The following is a 14,728-nucleotide window of genomic DNA, read 5'->3' on the forward strand; positions in this document are numbered from 1 at the left end:
CCGCAAAATTAATCTGCAGCAAGCTGTGTTGCCATTAGGTGGCAATGGCATTGTTTTCACAGTGCTACCTAGTAGTGGTGCAGCCTAAACGAATTAATTACTTCCCCTAAACTTTTCCATCTAGCTTAAATAATGAAGCATTATTTTTCTCATACACTTTCATATGCGTGAAGGAAATATCTCCACATTCTGAATTAAAGAGAACACAAATTTCGTTCGAGCTTTCCAGATCGTGCTCGAGATGAACAGAAAGAAGAAGTGTTACCTTACCTTCAAGTGTCTTCTGTTCCATCAGCGTCCAATGGGGTAAGTTGCAGTTTTTGCTCATTATTGTCTTTCCTTAAGAGCCTGCTGACGTGATGTTTGTCCCTCGTGTACAACACCCACGAGTGCATACAGCTTCCTTAGAACATCTGATAGTCAGAGCCTGGTCCTTCGGTTGCTCAGCGACAGACAAGGGCGATTGACAATGCTGCCGTATTTCCTAGCACTAAGGGGCTCCCACGGAGGGAGCAAAGGTAAGAGCAATAATTGATTTTGTGGCTTGCACTGTGGCTGGAAGAAACAGTCATTCAGCAAATCTCATTTGCCGTTTTTTGACACCGGCCGAGAAAGAGGGCGACTTCAGGCGGAGAGGGTGGCTCGAAGGCGGTAACCCCGACATGGCCCGCCATCTCCCGGAGGGTGCAGTAACTTAACCCAGCAACGGCCGGCGCCGCGAGTCGCGATGTCTTCCGCACGAAAAATGCATCGCTTTCTGCAGAAGGCCGTTATTGTGCCTGTCTGCCTGCTAACTCGACGGCCAACAGCGCGTTTCTAAGGAAGCAAGTACATTCACGGCACCATGCTCTTCGCCGAATGCGACAACGTCAAGAGTTCTCGTTCCACTACGATAGCGCGACGCATTACAAATATTCGCCTGTGGCCGAGGAGAAGCATACTTACCTGGCGTAGAGGATACCGTGATCATGAAGGCGGTTCCTCCGGGGTGAGGCTTGTCCATTGCACTTCGGTCGAGCTGACCCCCGCGATTACTCCAAATGCGAGTAACTCGGGCGCATAATTTTTGGTAGTCGGGACTGCGTTCGCGCTGTCCCGGTGCTAATCTCCATACAATCAAAGCTTCTCCTCGTGTCTGACGATAAGCACTGACCGTGAGTAATTTGCCAGCTTCTCATAACCGACCTAGAAGTGACAAAATACACTAGGAAACGGCGTCCAGAGCCAGCGCACTGCTCTTTAAACCGCGTGGCACGCGCGCTCGTAATAGCAGCGGCAGCCGCGAGATGGCTCAGGCCATCTAACTTGGCTATGATTTCCGTATTAACGGTCGAACGGCCCCTTTTAGCATTCTCTGTCCATGAACGGATTGCGCGCCAAACGTTATTCGACGGCGCGGCATTCCCTGCAAGCACAGTAACTGCTGTGGCGCGAGCGGGCGTACAGGGGCCCATCGGCCAGCCGAACGCTTTGGCGCCTGTGGCATGGTACATGAGGGGCCGGAAGCAAGCGTCTAGCGTAGCGTCTCGAGACTTGCAGACTTGCGGCACTTGAGGAGCTTGTGGGGACGTGAATCGAAGGAAATAACATGACGAGCTGCACCGAAAACGAGAAACATATAGATTCTAGCCAACAGCGCCCTGTGCTCCCAGACGGCCACCCATCCAAGCCCAACCTCGGTGATCGGACGAGAACGGCGTATTTGTACCCTTCTCTTACCCCGTTGCCGTTGGCGAGGTGAATGCTGCAACGTGTGCCGGCAAGTCAGCTTCGGATCCTCACTCAACTTCCACACACAGTGAATATCTTCCTGGCCACGACAGTTTCCCGCCGCAGTTGGCGTCTACCTGCTCTAAGGAATGGCCTTTCGTCGCAGTGGTTGTGTTTCATCTGACAACTTTGCAGGCACCTAAAATAACGCTTGGAAATGAGCAATTAAAGCACGAGGAGGACTGAAAACTGCCGCAAGAAATTATTAAGCTCGGGTTTCGATTGCAACAATTCCAATGAAATTCTCACGTACACTAATTGCAGAGGTAGGTAGGATTAAATAAATTCGTTGTTGAATCACTACATTCGAAAAAAAAAAAAAAAACACACACACTTTATTGTTTAATATCATTTCTTTACACTTCAAAACTGTCACTACTTCAAAACAAGCAATTTAATTTATCCTTACTTACTCCATGTCCAAGCAAAGAGACAGAGAGAGGTAAATGTAATGCCCGCAGCAGTTTCAAATGTTTGCACATATAAAACTACTCATAGCGTCACCATAGTCATAAAATATTAATCATTTATGAAATGCCCGCAAAATTAATCTGCAGCAAGCTGTGTTGCCATTAGGTGGCAATGGCATTGTTTTCACAGTGCTACCTAGTAGTGGGTGCAGCCTAAACGAATTAATTACTTCCCTAAACTTTTCCATCTAGCTTAAATAATGAAGCATTATTTTTCTCATACACTTTCATATGCGTGAAGGAAATATCTCCACATTCTGAATTAAAGAGAACACAAATTTCGTTCGAGCTTTCCAGATCGTGCTCGAGATGAACAGAAGAAGAAGTGTTACCTTACCTTCAAGTGTCTTCTGTTCCATCAGCGTCCAATGGGGTAAGTTGCAGTTTTTGCTCATTATTGTCTTTCCTTAAGAGCCTGCTGACGTGATGTTTGTCCCTCGTGTACAACACCCACGAGTGCATACAGCTTCCTTAGAACATCTGATAGTCAGAGCCTGGTCCTTCGGTTGCTCAGCGACAGACAAGGGCGATTGACAATGCTGCCGTATTTCCTAGCACTAAGGGCTCCCACGGAGGGAGCAAAGGTAAGAGCAATAATTGATTTTGTGGCTTGCACTGTGGCTGGAAGAAACAGTCATTCAGCAAATCTCATTTGCCGTTTTTTGACACCGGCCGAGAAAGAGGGCGACTTTCAGGCGGAGAGGGTGGCTCGAAGGCGGTAACCCCGACATGGCCCGCCATCTCCCGGAGGGTGCAGTAACTTAACCCCAGCAACGGCCGGCGCCGCGAGTCGCGATGTCTTCCGCACGAAAATGCATCGCTTTCTGCAGAAGGCCGTTATTGTGCCTGTCTGCCTGCTAACTCGACGGCCAACAGCGCGTTTCTAAGGAAGCAAGTACATTCACGGCACCATGCTCTTCGCCGAATGCGACAACGTCAAGAGTTCATCGTTCCACTACGATAGCGGCGACGCATTACAAATATTCGCCTGTGGCCGAGGAGAAGCATACTTACCTGGCGTAGAGGATACCGTGATCATGAAGGCGGTTTCCTCCGGGGTGAGGCTTGTCCATTGCACTTCGGTCGAGCTGACCCCCGCGATTAACTCCAAATGCGAGTAACTCGGGCGCATAATTTTTGGTAGTCGGGACTGCGTTCGCGCTGTCCCGGTGCTAATCTCCATTACAATCAAAGCTTCTCCTCGTGTCTGACGATAAGCACTGACCGTGAGTAATTTGCCAGCTTCTCATAACCGACTAGAAGTGACAAAATACACTAGGAAACGGCGTCCAGAGCCAGCGCACTGCTCTTTAAACCGCGTGGCACGCGCGCTCGTAATAGCAGCGGCAGCCGCGAGATGGCTCAGGCCATCTAACTTGGGCTATGATTTCCGTATTAACGGTCGAACGGCCCCTTTTAGCATTCTCTGTCCATGAACGGATTGCGCGCCAAACGTTATTCGACGGCGCGGCATTCCCTGCAAGCACAGTAACTGCTGTGGCGCGAGCGGGCGTACAGGGGCCATCGGCCAGCCGAACGCTTTGGCGCCTGTGGCATGGTACATGAGGGGCCGGAAGCAAGCGTCTAGCGTAGCGTCTCGAGACTTGCAGACTTGCGGCACTTGAGGAGCTTGTGGGGACGTGAATCGAAGGAAATAACATGACGAGCTGCACCGAAAACGAGAAACATATAGATTCTAGCCAACAGCGCCCTGTGCTCCCAGACGGCCACCCATCCAAGCCCAACCTCGGTGATCGGACGAGAACCGGCGTATTTGTACCCTTCTCTTACCCCGTTGCCGTTGGCGAGTGAATGCTGCAACGTGTGCCGGCAAGTCAGCTTCGGATCCTCACTCAACTTCCACACACAGTGAATATCTTCCTGGCCACGACAGTTTCCCGCCGCAGTTGGCGTCTACCTGCTCTAAGGAATGGCCTTTCGTCGCAGTGGTTGTGTTTCATCTGACAACTTTGCAGGCAACCTAAAATAACGCTTGGAAATGAGCAATTAAAGCACGAGGAGGGACTGAAAACTGCCGCAAGAAATTATTAAGCTCGGTTTCGATTGCAACAATTCCAATGAAATTCTCACGTACACTAATTGCAGAGGTAGGTAGGATTAAATAAATTCGTTGTTGAATCACTACATTCGAAAAAAAAAAAAAAAACACACACACTTTATTGTTTAATATCATTTCTTTACACTTCAAAACTGTCACTACTTCAAAAACAAGCAATTTAATTTATCCTTACTTACTCCATGTCCAAGCAAAGAGACAGAGAGAGGTAAATGTAATGCCCGCAGCAGTTTCAAATGTTTGCACATATAAAACTACTCATAGCGTCACCATAGTCATAAGATATTAATCATTTATGAAATGCCGCAAAATTAATCTGCAGCAAGCTGTGTTGCCATTAGGTGGCAATGGCATTGTTTTCACAGTGCTACCTAGTAGTGGTGCAGCCTAAACGAATTAATTACTTCCCCTAAACTTTTCCATCTAGCTTAAATAATGAAGCATTATTTTTCTCATACACTTTCATATGCGTGAAGGAAATATCTCCACATTCTGAATTAAAGAGAACACAAATTTCGTTCGAGCTTTCCAGATCGTGCTCGAGATGAACAGAAAGAAGAAGTGTTACCTTACCTTCAAGTGTCTTCTGTTCCATCAGCGTCCAATGGGGTAAGTTGCAGTTTTTTGCTCATTATTGTCTTTCCTTAAGAGCCTGCTGACGTGATGTTTGTCCCTCGTGTACAACACCCACGAGTGCATACAGCTTCCTTAGAACATCTGATAGTCAGAGCCTGGTCCTTCGGTTGCTCAGCGACAGACAAGGGCGATTGACATTGCTGCCGTATTTCCTAGCACTAAGGGCTCCCACGGAGGGAGCAAAGGTAAGAGCAATAATTGATTTTGTGGCTTGCACTGTGGCTGGAAGAAACAGTCATTCAGCAAATCTCATTTGCCGTTTTTTGACACCGGGCCGAGAAAGAGGGCGACTTTCAGGCGGAGAGGGTGGCTCGAAGGCGGTAACCCCGACATGGCCCGCCATCTCCCGGAGGGTGCAGTAACTTAACCCCAGCAACGGCCGGCGCCCGCGAGTCGCGATGTCTTCCGCACGAAAAATGCATCGCTTTCTGCAGAAGGCCGTTATTGTGCCTGTCTGCCTGCTAACTCGACGGCCAACAGCGCGTTTCTAAGGAAGCAAGTACATTCACGGCACCATGCTCTTCGCCGAATGCGACAACGTCAAGAGTTCTCGTTCCACTACGATAGCGCGACGCATTACAAATATTCGCCTGTGGCCGAGGAGAAGCATACTTACCTGGCGTAGAGGATACCGTGATCATGAAGGCGGTTCCTCCGGGGTGAGGCTTGTCCATTGCACTTCGGTCGAGCTGACCCCCGCGATTACTCCAAATGCGAGTAACTCGGGCGCATAATTTTTGGTAGTCGGGACTGCGTTCGCGCTTGTCCCGGTGCTAATCTCCATTACAATCAAAGCTTCTCCTCGTGTCTGACGATAAGCACTGACCGTGAGTAATTTGCCAGCTTCTCATACCGACTAGAAGTGACAAAATACACTAGGAAACGGCGTCCAGAGCCAGCGCACTGCCTCTTTAACCGCGTGGCACGCGCGCTCGTAATAGCAGCGGCAGCCGCGAGATGGCTCAGGCCATCTAACTTGGCTATGATTTCCGTATTAACGGTCGAACGGCCCCTTTTAGCATTCTCTGTCCATGAACGGATTGCGCGCCAAACGTTATTCGACGGCGCGGCATTCCCTGCAAGCACAGTAACTGCTGTGGCGCGAGCGGGCGTACAGGGGCCATCGGCCAGCCGAACGCTTTGGCGCCTGTGGCATGGTACATGAGGGGCCGGAAGCAAGCGTCTAGCGTAGCGTCTCGAGACTTGCAGACTTGCGGCACTTGAGGAGCTTGTGGGGACGTGAATCGAAGGGACAATAACATGACGAGCTGCACCGAAAACGAGAAACATATAGATTCTAGCCAACAGCGCCCTGTGCTCCCAGACGGCCACCCATCCAAGCCCAACTCGGTGATCGGACGAGAACCGGCGTATTTGTACCCTTCTCTTACCCCGTTGCCGTTGGCGAGTGAATGCTGCAACGTGTGCCGGCAAGTCAGCTTCGGATCCTCACTCAACTTCCACACACAGTGAATATCTTCCTGGCCACGACAGTTTTCCCGCCGCAGTTGGCGTCTACCTGCTCTAAGGAATGGCCTTTCGTCGCAGTGGTTGTGTTTCATCTGACAACTTTGCAGGCAACCTAAAATAACGCTTGGAAATGAGCAATTAAAGCACGAGGAGGACTGAAAACTGCCGCAAGAAATTATTAAGCTCGGTTTCGATTGCAACAATTCCAATGAAATTCTCACGTACACTAATTGCAGAGGTAGGTAGGATTAAATAAATTCGTTGTTGAATCACTACATTCGAAAAAAAAAAAAAAAACACACACACTTTATTGTTTAATATCATTTCTTTACACTTCAAAACTGTCACTACTTCAAAAACAAGCAATTTAATTTATCCTTACTTACTCCATGTCCAAGCAAAGAGACAGAGAGAGGTAAATGTAATGCCCGCAGCAGTTTTCAAATGTTTGCACATATAAAACTACTCATAGCGTCACCATAGTCATAAAATATTAATCATTTATGAAATGCCGCAAAATTAATCTGCAGCAAGCTGTGTTTGCCATTAGGTGGCAATGGCATTGTTTTTCACAGTGCTACCTAGTAGTGGTGCAGCCTAAACGAATTAATTACTTCCCCTAAACTTTTCCATCTAGCTTAAATAATGAAGCATTATTTTTCTCATACACTTTCATATGCGTGAAGGAAATATCTCCACATTCTGAATTAAAGAGAACACAAATTTCGTTCGAGCTTTCCAGATCGTGCTCGAGATGAACAGAAAGAAGAAGTGTTACCTTACCTTCAAGTGTCTTCTGTTCCATCAGCGTCCAATGGGGTAAGTTGGCAGTTTTTTGCTCATTATTGTCTTTCCTTAAGAGCCTGCTGACGTGATGTTTGTCCCTCGTGTACAACACCCACGAGTGCATACAGCTTCCTAGAACATCTGATAGTCAGAGCCTGGTCCTTCGGTTGCTCAGCGACAGACAAGGGCGATTGACAATGCTGCCGTATTTCCTAGCACTAAGGGCTCCCACGGAGGGAGCAAAGGTAAGAGCAATAATTGATTTTGTGGCCTTGCACTGTGGCTGGAAGAAACAGTCATTCAGCAAATCTCATTTGCCGTTTTTTGACACCGGCCTGAGAAAGAGGGCGACTTTCAGGCGGAGAGGGTGGCTCGAAGGCGGTACCCCGACATGGCCCGCCATCTCCCGGAGGGTGCAGTAACTTAACCCCAGCAACGGCCGGCGCCGCGAGTTCGCGATGTCTTCCGCACGAAAAATGCATCGCTTTCTGCAGAAGGCCGTTATTGTGCCTGTCTGCCTGCTAACTCGACGGCCAACAGCGCGTTTCTAAGGAAGCAAGTACATTCACGGCACCATGCTCTTCGCCGAATGCGACAACGTCAAGAGTTCTCGTTCCACTACGATAAGCGCGACGCATTACAAATATTCGCCTGTGGCCGAGGAGAAGCATACTTACCTGGCGTAGAGGATACCGTGATCATGAAGGGCGGTTCCTCCGGGGTGAGGCTTGTCCATTGCACTTCGGTCGAGCTGACCCCCGCGATTACTCCAAATGCGAGTAACTCGGGCGCATAATTTTTGGTAGTCGGGACTGCGTTCGCGCTGTCCCGGTGCTAATCTCCATTACAATCAAAGCTTCTCCTCGTGTCTGACGATAAGCACTGACCGTGAGTAATTTGCCAGCTTCTCATAACCGACTAGAAGTGACAAAATACACTAGGAAACGGCGTCCAGAGCCAGCGCACTGCTCTTTAACCGCGTGGCACGCGCGCTCGTAATAGCAGCGGCAGCCGCGAGATGGCTCAGGCCATCTAACTTGGCTATGATTTCCGTATTAACGGTCGAACGGCCCCTTTTAGCATTCTCTGTCCATGAACGGATTGGCGCGCCAAACGTTATTCGACGGCGCGGCATTCCCTGCAAGCACAGTAACTGCTGTGGCGCGAGCGGGCGTACAGGGGCCATCGGCCAGCCGAACGCTTTGGCGCCTGTGGCATGGTACATGAGGGGCCGGAAGCAAGCGTCTAGCGTAGCGTCTCGAGACTTGCAGACTTGCGGCACTTGAGGAGCTTGTGGGGACGTGAATCGAAGGAAATAACATGACGAGCTGCACCGAAAACGAGAAACATATAGATTCTAGCCAACAGCGCCCTGTGCTCCCAGACGGCCACCCATCCAAGCCCAACCTCGGTGATCGGACGAGAACCGGCGTATTTGTACCCTTCTCTTACCCCGTTGCCGTTGGCGAGTGAATGCTGCAACGTGTGCCGGCAAGTCAGCTTCGGATCCTCACTCAACTTCCACACACAGTGAATATCTTCCTGGCCACGACAGTTTCCCGCCGCAGTTGGCGTCTACCTGCTCTAAGGAATGGCCTTTCGTCGCAGTGGTTGTGTTTCATCTGACAACTTTGCAGGCAACCTAAAATAACGCTTGGAAATGAGCAATTAAAGCACGAGGAGGACTGAAAACTGCCGCAAGAAATTATTAAGCTCGGTTTCGATTGCAACAATTCCAATGAAATTCTCACGTACACTAATTGCAGAGGTAGGTAGGATTAAATAAATTCGTTGTTGAATCACTACATTCGAAAAAAAAAAAAAAACACACACACTTTATTGTTTAATATCATTTCTTTACACTTCAAAACTGTCACTACTTCAAAAACAAGCAATTTAATTTATCCTTACTTACTCCATGTCCAAGCAAAGAGACAGAGAGAGGTAAATGTAATGCCCGCAGCAGTTTCAAATGTTTGCACATATAAAACTACTCATAGCGTCACCATAGTCATAAGATATTAATCATTTATGAAATGCCGCAAAATTAATCTGCAGCAAGCTGTGTTGCCATTAGGTGGCAATGGCATTGTTTTCACAGTGCTACCTAGTAGTGGTGCAGCCTAAACGAATTAATTACTTCCCCTAAACTTTTCCATCTAGCTTAAATAATGAAGCATTATTTTTCTCATACACTTTCATATGCGTGAAGGAAATATCTCCACATTCTGAATTAAAGAGAACACAAATTTCGTTCGAGCTTTCCAGATCGTGCTCGAGATGAACAGAAAGAAGAAGTGTTACCTTACCTTCAAGTGTCTTCTGTTCCATCAGCGTCCAATGGGGTAAGTTGCAGTTTTTGCTCATTATTGTCTTTCCTTAAGAGCCTGCTGACGTGATGTTTGTCCCTCGTGTACAACACCCACGAGTGCATACAGCTTCCTTAGAACATCTGATAGTCAGAGCCTGGTCCTTCGGTTGCTCAGCGACAGACAAGGGCGATTGACAATGCTGCCGTATTTCCTAGCACTAAGGGCTCCCACGGAGGGAGCAAAGGTAAGAGCAATAATTGATTTTGTGGCTTGCACTGTGGCTGGAAGAAACAGTCATTCAGCAAATCTCATTTGCCGTTTTTTGACACCGGCCGAGAAAGAGGGCGACTTTCAGGCGGAGAGGGTGGCTCGAAGGCGGTAACCCCGACATGGCCCGCCATCTCCCGGAGGGTGCAGTAACTTAACCCCAGCAACGGCCGGCGCCGCGAGTCGCGATGTCTTCCGCACGAAAAATGCATCGCTTTCTGCAGAAGGCCGTTATTGTGCCTGTCTGCCTGCTAACTCGACGGCCAACAGCGCGTTTCTAAGGAAGCAAGTACATTCACGGCACCATGCTCTTCGCCGAATGCGACAACGTCAAGAGTTCTCGTTCCACTACGATAGCGCGACGCATTACAAATATTCGCCTGTGGCCGAGGAGAAGCATACTTACCTGGCGTAGAGGATACCGTGATCATGAAGGCGGTTCCTCCGGGGTGAGGCTTGTCCATTGCACTTCGGTCGAGCTGACCCCCGCGATTACTCCAAATGCGAGTAACTCGGGCGCATAATTTTTGGTAGTCGGGACTGCGTTCGCGCTGTCCCGGTGCTAATCTCCATTACAATCAAAGCTTCTCCTCGTGTCTGACGATAAGCACTGACCGTGAGTAATTTGCCAGCTTCTCATAACCGACTAGAAGTGACAAAATACACTAGGAAACGGCGTCCAGAGCCAGCGCACTGCTCTTTAACCGCGTGGCACGCGCGCTCGTAATAGCAGCGGCAGCCGCGAGATGGCTCAGGCCATCTAACTTGGCTATGATTTCCGTATTAACGGTCGAACGGCCCCTTTTAGCATTCTCTGTCCATGAACGGATTGCGCGCCAAACGTTATTCGACGGCGCGGCATTCCCTGCAAGCACAGTAACTGCTGTGGCGCGAGCGGGCGTACAGGGGCCATCGGCCAGCCGAACGCTTTGGCGCCTGTGGCATGGTACATGAGGGGCCGGAAGCAAGCGTCTAGCGTAGCGTCTCGAGACTTGCAGACTTGCGGCACTTGAGGAGCTTGTGGGGACGTGAATCGAAGGAAATAACATGACGAGCTGCACCGAAAACGAGAAACATATAGATTCTAGCCAACAGCGCCCTGTGCTCCCAGACGGCCACCCATCCAAGCCCAACCTCGGTGATCGGACGAGAACCGGCGTATTTGTACCCTTCTCTTACCCCGTTGCCGTTGGCGAGTGAATGCTGCAACGTGTGCCGGCAAGTCAGCTTCGGATCCTCACTCAACTTCCACACACAGTGAATATCTTCCTGGCCACGACAGTTTCCCGCCGCAGTTGGCGTCTACCTGCTCTAAGGAATGGCCTTTCGTCGCAGTGGTTGTGTTTCATCTGACAACTTTGCAGGCAACCTAAAATAACGCTTGGAAATGAGCAATTAAAGCACGAGGAGGACTGAAAACTGCCGCAAGAAATTATTAAGCTCGGTTTCGATTGCAACAATTCCAATGAAATTCTCACGTACACTAATTGCAGAGGTAGGTAGGATTAAATAAATTCGTTGTTGAATCACTACATTCGAAAAAAAAAAAAAAACACACACACTTTATTGTTTAATATCATTTCTTTACACTTCAAAACTGTCACTACTTCAAAAACAAGCAATTTAATTTATCCTTACTTACTCCATGTCCAAGCAAAGAGACAGAGAGAGGTAAATGTAATGCCCGCAGCAGTTTCAAATGTTTGCACATATAAAACTACTCATAGCGTCACCATAGTCATAAGATATTAATCATTTATGAAATGCCGCAAAATTAATCTGCAGCAAGCTGTGTTGCCATTAGGTGGCAATGGCATTGTTTTCACAGTGCTACCTAGTAGTGGTGCAGCCTAAACGAATTAATTACTTCCCCTAAACTTTTCCATCTAGCTTAAATAATGAAGCATTATTTTTCTCATACACTTTCATATGCGTGAAGGAAATATCTCCACATTCTGAATTAAAGAGAACACAAATTTCGTTCGAGCTTTCCAGATCGTGCTCGAGATGAACAGAAAGAAGAAGTGTTACCTTACCTTCAAGTGTCTTCTGTTCCATCAGCGTCCAATGGGGTAAGTTGCAGTTTTTGCTCATTATTGTCTTTCCTTAAGAGCCTGCTGACGTGATGTTTGTCCCTCGTGTACAACACCCACGAGTGCATACAGCTTCCTTAGAACATCTGATAGTCAGAGCCTGGTCCTTCGGTTGCTCAGCGACAGACAAGGGCGATTGACAATGCTGCCGTATTTCCTAGCACTAAGGGCTCCCACGGAGGGAGCAAAGGTAAGAGCAATAATTGATTTTGTGGCTTGCACTGTGGCTGGAAGAAACAGTCATTCAGCAAATCTCATTTGCCGTTTTTTGACACCGGCCGAGAAAGAGGGCGACTTTCAGGCGGAGAGGGTGGCTCGAAGGCGGTAACCCCGACATGGCCCGCCATCTCCCGGAGGGTGCAGTAACTTAACCCCAGCAACGGCCGGCGCCGCGAGTCGCGATGTCTTCCGCACGAAAAATGCATCGCTTTCTGCAGAAGGCCGTTATTGTGCCTGTCTGCCTGCTAACTCGACGGCCAACAGCGCGTTTCTAAGGAAGCAAGTACATTCACGGCACCATGCTCTTCGCCGAATGCGACAACGTCAAGAGTTCTCGTTCCACTACGATAGCGCGACGCATTACAAATATTCGCCTGTGGCCGAGGAGAAGCATACTTACCTGGCGTAGAGGATACCGTGATCATGAAGGCGGTTCCTCCGGGGTGAGGCTTGTCCATTGCACTTCGGTCGAGCTGACCCCCGCGATTACTCCAAATGCGAGTAACTCGGGCGCATAATTTTTGGTAGTCGGGACTGCGTTCGCGCTGTCCCGGTGCTAATCTCCATTACAATCAAAGCTTCTCCTCGTGTCTGACGATAAGCACTGACCGTGAGTAATTTGCCAGCTTCTCATAACCGACTAGAAGTGACAAAATACACTAGGAAACGGCGTCCAGAGCCAGCGCACTGCTCTTTAACCGCGTGGCACGCGCGCTCGTAATAGCAGCGGCAGCCGCGAGATGGCTCAGGCCATCTAACTTGGCTATGATTTCCGTATTAACGGTCGAACGGCCCCTTTTAGCATTCTCTGTCCATGAACGGATTGCGCGCCAAACGTTATTCGACGGCGCGGCATTCCCTGCAAGCACAGTAACTGCTGTGGCGCGAGCGGGCGTACAGGGGCCATCGGCCAGCCGAACGCTTTGGCGCCTGTGGCATGGTACATGAGGGGCCGGAAGCAAGCGTCTAGCGTAGCGTCTCGAGACTTGCAGACTTGCGGCACTTGAGGAGCTTGTGGGGACGTGAATCGAAGGAAATAACATGACGAGCTGCACCGAAAACGAGAAACATATAGATTCTAGCCAACAGCGCCCTGTGCTCCCAGACGGCCACCCATCCAAGCCCAACCTCGGTGATCGGACGAGAACCGGCGTATTTGTACCCTTCTCTTACCCCGTTGCCGTTGGCGAGTGAATGCTGCAACGTGTGCCGGCAAGTCAGCTTCGGATCCTCACTCAACTTCCACACACAGTGAATATCTTCCTGGCCACGACAGTTTCCCGCCGCAGTTGGCGTCTACCTGCTCTAAGGAATGGCCTTTCGTCGCAGTGGTTGTGTTTCATCTGACAACTTTGCAGGCAACCTAAAATAACGCTTGGAAATGAGCAATTAAAGCACGAGGAGGACTGAAAACTGCCGCAAGAAATTATTAAGCTCGGTTTCGATTGCAACAATTCCAATGAAATTCTCACGTACACTAATTGCAGAGGTAGGTAGGATTAAATAAATTCGTTGTTGAATCACTACATTCGGAAAAAAAAAAAAAAACACACACACTTTATTGTTTAATATCATTTCTTTACACTTCAAAACTGTCACTACTTCAAAAACAAGCAATTTAATTTATCCTTACTTACTCCATGTCCAAGCAAAGAGACAGAGAGAGGTAAATGTAATGCCCGCAGCAGTTTCAAATGTTTGCACATATAAAACTACTCATAGCGTCACCATAGTCATAAGATATTAATCATTTATGAAATGCCGCAAAATTAATCTGCAGCAAGCTGTGTTGCCATTAGGTGGCAATGGCATTGTTTTCACAGTGCTACCTAGTAGTGGTGCAGCCTAAACGAATTAATTACTTCCCCTAAACTTTTCCATCTAGCTTAAATAATGAAGCATTATTTTTCTCATACACTTTCATATGCGTGAAGGAAATATCTCCACATTCTGAATTAAAGAGAACACAAATTTCGTTCGAGCTTTCCAGATCGTGCTCGAGATGAACAGAAAGAAGAAGTGTTACCTTACCTTCAAGTGTCTTCTGTTCCATCAGCGTCCAATGGGGTAAGTTGCAGTTTTTGCTCATTATTGTCTTTCCTTAAGAGCCTGCTGACGTGATGTTTGTCCCTCGTGTACAACACCCACGAGTGCATACAGCTTCCTTAGAACATCTGATAGTCAGAGCCTGGTCCTTCGGTTGCTCAGCGACAGACAAGGGCGATTGACAATGCTGCCGTATTTCCTAGCACTAAGGGCTCCCACGGAGGGAGCAAAGGTAAGAGCAATAATTGATTTTGTGGCTTGCACTGTGGCTGGAAGAAACAGTCATTCAGCAAATCTCATTTGCCGTTTTTTGACACCGGCCGAGAAAGAGGGCGACTTTCAGGCGGAGAGGGTGGCTCGAAGGCGGTAACCCCGACATGGCCCGCCATCTCCCGGAGGGTGCAGTAACTTAACCCCAGCAACGGCCGGCGCCGCGAGTCGCGATGTCTTCCGCACGAAAAATGCATCGCTTTCTGCAGAAGGCCGTTATTGTGCCTGTCTGCCTGCTAACTCGACGGCCAACAGCGCGTTTCTAAGGAAGCAAGTACATTCACGGCACCATGCTCTTCGCCGAATGCGACA

The 14,728-nt window shown here is 48.8% G+C and overlaps 6 non-coding genes across 6 annotated transcripts; all 6 read left to right on the plus strand.

Moving 5' to 3' along the window:
* Nucleotides 1-937: 937 nt before the first annotated feature.
* LOC126128508 (U1 spliceosomal RNA) lies at nucleotides 938-1,100 on the plus strand. Its single transcript, XR_007527068.1, has one exon. It is a non-coding gene; the product is annotated as a U1 spliceosomal RNA (small nuclear RNA).
* Nucleotides 1,101-3,246: 2,146 nt separating this feature from the next.
* LOC126128522 (U1 spliceosomal RNA) lies at nucleotides 3,247-3,411 on the plus strand. Its single transcript, XR_007527081.1, has one exon. It is a non-coding gene; the product is annotated as a U1 spliceosomal RNA (small nuclear RNA).
* A 2,150-nt stretch (nucleotides 3,412-5,561) lies between these two features.
* LOC126128518 (U1 spliceosomal RNA) lies at nucleotides 5,562-5,724 on the plus strand. The gene has a single exon (XR_007527077.1). It is a non-coding gene; the product is annotated as a U1 spliceosomal RNA (small nuclear RNA).
* A 2,154-nt stretch (nucleotides 5,725-7,878) lies between these two features.
* Nucleotides 7,879-8,042, plus strand: LOC126128519 (U1 spliceosomal RNA). The gene has a single exon (XR_007527078.1). It is a non-coding gene; the product is annotated as a U1 spliceosomal RNA (small nuclear RNA).
* A 2,144-nt stretch (nucleotides 8,043-10,186) lies between these two features.
* On the plus strand, nucleotides 10,187-10,349 carry LOC126128520 (U1 spliceosomal RNA). The gene has a single exon (XR_007527079.1). It is a non-coding gene; the product is annotated as a U1 spliceosomal RNA (small nuclear RNA).
* Nucleotides 10,350-12,492: 2,143 nt separating this feature from the next.
* LOC126128525 (U1 spliceosomal RNA) lies at nucleotides 12,493-12,655 on the plus strand. Its single transcript, XR_007527083.1, has one exon. It is a non-coding gene; the product is annotated as a U1 spliceosomal RNA (small nuclear RNA).
* Nucleotides 12,656-14,728: the final 2,073 nt, after the last annotated feature.

Source organism: Schistocerca cancellata, unplaced genomic scaffold, assembly GCF_023864275.1.
Source record: "Schistocerca cancellata isolate TAMUIC-IGC-003103 unplaced genomic scaffold, iqSchCanc2.1 HiC_scaffold_510, whole genome shotgun sequence".
NCBI classification, from domain to species: Eukaryota; Metazoa; Arthropoda; class Insecta; order Orthoptera; family Acrididae; genus Schistocerca; species Schistocerca cancellata.